Here is a 5,276-nt window from a genome sequence, read left to right as displayed (position 1 = left end):
CGTTCGCCTGGGGGAAGTGAAAGTAACACTGTCAATTGCCTCATTGCAAACCCTGTCACGTGGGGAGGGTCGAGTCTTCTCTTAAAGAAACAGCCCCGGTCCTGCTGCACCGCGAGTGTGTGGGAAACAGGAACATTACGTTAACAAAAGGGGCTTTGGTGTTGTGGGGGGGTCGGGGCGCGTTGCCATTTAGTTTATTAGATTCAGCAAAAGCAGGAAGAAGATTCTCTTTGAAATCATGGCTGGATTCAGGTAACTAGGACCAGGGCCGGCTCCAGACCCCAGCGCACCAAGCAGGCGCATGGGGCGCAGGGCCGGCTCTAGCAGAAAAGAAGAGCGCCGCAGCGGCGCCGACCGCAGCCCGAGCCCCCGCCCCCCCAGCAGCGCAGCGCCGCGCCGCCCTAGCCCCCCCGGGGAGGCGGCCCGCAGCTGGCTACCGGTTGGTCTGGAGGGTGGGGGGTGGCCGCTGCCCGCAGGACAGCAGCGCGAACAAGCTGAGGAGCGGCCCCTCCTCTGCAGCTGGGGCAGGGCCGCGCTACCAGCTCCGCCGGGGTGTGGGCCTTACTGCGGAAGAGCGGCGGGAGCTGGTAGCGCGGCCCTGCCCCAGCTGCAGAGGAGGGGCCGCTTCTCGGAGTGCACAGGTGTACCATCACATTTCGAAACCCTCCCGTTTTGCTACTAGTAGCAGTTTCTGCCGCACAACATAACCATCTGGGTTCCTGCTCAGGACTTACTGCCGCCTGATCCATGGGGTTGCAAATCAGGAGGGACAGAGTTTTTGGTCAAAAACACTCACATTCTGCTTCCTCCTGGCTAATGTGCCAAATGGGGTTGCAAATCAGGAGGGACAGAGTTTTTGGTCAAAAACACTCACATTCTGCTTCCTCCTGGCTAATGTGCCAAATGGGGTTGCAAATCAGGAGGGACAGAGTTTTTGGTCAAAAACACTCACATTCTGCTTCCTCCTGGCTAATGTGCCAAATTGACCTATTGCAGGGTTCTGGGGGTTTCTGCATTTTAATTTTATTTTAAATGAAGCGTTTTAAGCATGTTAAAAAACGTATATACTTTATATACAACAACAGTTTAGTTATATATTATAGCCATAAAAAGAGACCTTCTAAAAATATTACAATGTATTACTGGCATGAGAAACCTTAAATCAGAGAGACTAAATGAAGACTCGGCACAGCTCTTCTGAAAGGTTGCCGAACCCTGATCTTTTGGATGCTTGAGGCATGCTCTTTCACTTTTTTGTGTGTGAATATATGAAAAGGGAGGTAAGGTTTGTGGGTACAGAGCACTCCCCTGACCCCAAGGTAATAACCAGAGTGTCCCCATTCATTTTTTTCAATGGCTTCCTCCTTGATTATTTCCAGTGACTTGGCTGCCTACACACCTGTCACTGGTCCGGGGTTGGCTGTGCTCCTGTCACTGGTCCAGGGATGGTTGCAAATCTGGAGAGATGGGGTTTGCGGTCGAAAACGCTCACGATTTGCTTCCTCCTGGCTAATGTGCCAAATTGACCTATTGGATGAATGAGGCGCGCACTTCCACTTTTTTGAGTGTGAATACGTGAAAAGGGAGATAACGTTTGTGGGTACAGCGCACTCCCCTGACCCCAAGGTGGTAACCAGAGTGGCCCCATTCATTTTCTCCACTGGCTTCCTCCATGACTATTTCTATTGACTTGGCTCCCTATGCACCTGTCACTGGTCCAGGGATGGTTGCAAATCTGGAGGGAAGGTGTTTGCGGTCGAAAACGCTCACGATTTGCTTCCTCCTGGCTAATGTGCCAAATTGACCTATTGGATGAATGAGGCGCGCACTTCCACTTTTTTGAGTGTGAATACGTGAAAAGGGAGGTAACGTTTGTGGGTACAGCGCACTCCCCTGACCCCAAGGTGGTAACCAGAGTGGCCCCATTCATTTTCTCCACTGGCTTCCTCCATGATTATTTCTATTGACTTGGCTCCCTACGCACCTGTCACTGGTCCAGGGATGGTTGCAAATCTGGAGAGATGGGGTTTGCGGTCGAAAACGCTCACGATTTGCTTCCTCCTGGCTAATGTGCCAAATTGACCTATTGGATGAATGAGGCGCGCACTTCCACTTTTTTGAGTGTGAATACGTGAAAAGGGAGATAACGTTTGTGGGTACAGCGCACTCCCCTGACCCCAAGGTGGTAACCAGAGTGGCCCCATTCATTTTCTCCACTGGCTTCCTCCATGACTATTTCTATTGACTTGGCTCCCTATGCACCTGTCACTGGTCCAGGGATGGTTGCAAATCTGGAGGGAAGGTGTTTGCGGTCGAAAACGCTCACGATTTGCTTCCTCCTGGCTAATATGACAAATTGATCTATTGGATGAGTGAGGCGCGCACTTCCACTTTTTTGAGTGTGAATACGTGAAAAGGGAGGTAACGTTTGTGGGTACAGCGCACTCCCCTGACCCAAGGTGGTAGCCAGAGTGGCCCCATTCATTTTCTCCACTGGCTTCCTCCTTGATTATTTCCAATGACTTGGCTGCCTATGACTTGCCGAACCCTGATCTATTGGATGCTTGAGGCATGCTCTTTCACTTTTTTGTGTGTGAATACGTGAATAGGGAGGTAAGGTTTGTGGGTACAGAGCACTCGCCTGACCCCAAGGTAATAACCAGAGTGGCCCCATTCATTTTTTCCACTGGCTTCCTCCGTGATTATTTCACGATTTGCTTCCTCCTGGCTAATGTGCCAAATTGACCTATTGGATGAGTGAGGTGCGCACTTCCACTCATTTGTGTGTGAATACGTGAAAAGGGGAGGTAAGGTTTGTGGGTACAGAGCACGCAGGGGGAATAGCAGGGGTGGGGAGGCCACACATGATGGCAGCCCCCCACCCCGGTGTGACAAGCTGGGAATGCTCTTAATGTTTTCTCTGAATACTCTGTTTGTGCCTCAGTGTCTTCTATGCAGTTCTAAAGTATCTAGGTGGTGGATCAGGGTATGTGATTGCTACAGAGCAAAGGGCCAGTGCACCTAAATGCCTGGCACTCTGTCTCCTAGCAACTGATGGCCTGGGCCCTCCTCTGCAAAGGTGCCAGCTGAAGGTGTTGGAGACAAAGAGGTCAGGTGACCTCCTGGCCCAGGAAAAGAACTGAGCAGAGAGGAGGGGCTGGAGGGGGTTTGGGAGTCTGGAGCTGGCTGGGGATGAGGAGGGAAGTGCAGATGGGGATCTGGCTCACTGCTCCCAGAATGGACCCGGCTGTGGGGTCTTGTTCGCTGTACCTACAAGCTCTGTTTTAGACTGTGTTCCTGTCACCGAATAAACCTCTGTGTTACCGGCTGGCTGAGAGTCACGTCTGACTGCGAAGTGGGGGGGCAGGACCCTGTGGCTTCCCCTGGACCCCGCTGGGGTGGGATCGCTGTGGGAAGCACATGGAGGGACAGAGGATGCTGAATGCACTAAGGAGAGACCCAGGAGATGAAGATGTGTGAGCTTCTTGCCCTGAACAAGTCTGCTCCAAGGGAGAGGAGGCTCCCCAAAGTCCTGACTGGCTTGGTGGGGAGCAGTTCCAGAGCATCGCCCAGGGACTCTGTGCCACCCGATACCCACCGCAGGGGAGGCGAGTGGGCTTTCTGGACCTGAGAGAGTCCCTAGGAGCATGTGCAGTGACTGTGTTGCAGAGTGAGTGTGCTGCGGGGGGAGAGGAGGGATCCCTCCCCTGGAGCTTGCTGCTGCTGATAATGGGGTGGGGGGGGAGTCCTCTCTGGTCCTAGCCCTGGGGCAGCCTGTCTGCATCCCAAGTTACTTATCCCCAGCCCTGCCCCACCCCAGAGCCTGCACCCCCAGCACCCCAACCCTGAGCACCCTCCTGCACTGTGAACCCCTCATCCCCAGCCCCACCCCACAGCCCACACCAGAGGGGGAAAAATTGCCACATAAAAGTGGTGGTCAGTTTGGAGTATCATTGTGTTTAGCACAATACTTGATTATTTTACACCCCTTTAAAGTATATAACTAGTTGTATACAGGTGTTACAAAGTGGGAATGTTCTTAATGTTTTCTCTGAATACTGTGTGGGTGCCTCAGTTTCCCCTATGCATTTCTCAAGGATCTAGATGGTGGGATAAGGGGGTGTGATTGTTGTAGAGCCCTAGAGGGCCAGTGTGATGCTGTCTGCACAGAGAATGGCCGAAACCCTGTCTCCGGGCACCTGATGGCCTGGGCCACTCTCCTGCAAGCTGCCAATTGAAGGTGTTGGAGAACAAAGAGATCAGGTGGCCTCCTAATGCCTGGAAAAGAGAGAGAGGCCAGAGGAGGGAGTGTCAGTGCCTGTGCGGACTCCCGGGAAGTGCGTGGTGTGGAAGGGGATGCTGTGATGCTTTGGAACTACTCCATACAAAGCCAGTCAGGACTCTGGGGGAGCCTCCTCTCTCTGAGCGTACTGTCTCCAGGACAAGAAGCTTACACCTTCCTGGGTCTGACCTCGGAGCATTCAGCCCTTTCCACACCGTGCACTTTCTGCAGCGAGTGTGCCCAGGCAGGTCGTGGGGCAACCAGAGGTCCCTGCACCCCAACTCTGCAGTCAGATGCGACTCTCAGCCAGCCGGTAAAATAGAAGGTTTGTTAGACAACAGGAACACAGATTAAACAGAGCTTGTAGGTACAGAAAATGACCCCTCAGTCAGGTCCATCTTGGAGGGTGGGGAGCCTAGACCCAAGTTCTGGGCCTCTCCCCATTTCCCCAGCCAGCTCCAAACTGACACTCCTTCCTCTAGCCTTTGTATCTCTTCTGGACAAGGAGGCCACCTGATCTCTTTGTCCCCAACACCTTCAGTTGGCACCTTGCAGGGGAAACTGAGGCATCCACACAGTATTCAGAGAAAACATTAAGAACATTCCCAATTTGGCACAATAGGTGTAACAAAATTTAATACCGTATATTGAAGCAGGCAAGTGCTGCTTCTCACTTTCCACTTTTAAATGACCCTTGTAATCTTGTGGTTCTGATGCGTTGTAGCTTCATTTTATATCGGCTTACAGGGCGAGAGCGGGGGGGATGGACCACCATTTTGGGCACCACCAAAAATTATACAAACCTGCCGCCTATGGGATTAGAGTCAGTATCGACTTTACAATGGTGCCATGGCACCAGGGCCACCCTGCATCTCACTGCAGACACAGTGCTCGGAATTAAGCAATGTTCTCAAGGCTATTGTACTCAGTACTAGTTTTCAGTTGCCAGCTACGTGCTTCAGCCAGGCCACTTTCTCACTAGGCTATATCCTGA

This window comes from Mauremys mutica, chromosome 12, assembly GCF_020497125.1.
Source record: "Mauremys mutica isolate MM-2020 ecotype Southern chromosome 12, ASM2049712v1, whole genome shotgun sequence".
NCBI lineage: Eukaryota > Metazoa > Chordata > Testudines > Geoemydidae > Mauremys > Mauremys mutica.
The sequence above is the reverse complement of the archived record's forward strand: the minus strand, read 5'-3'. Positions refer to the sequence as shown.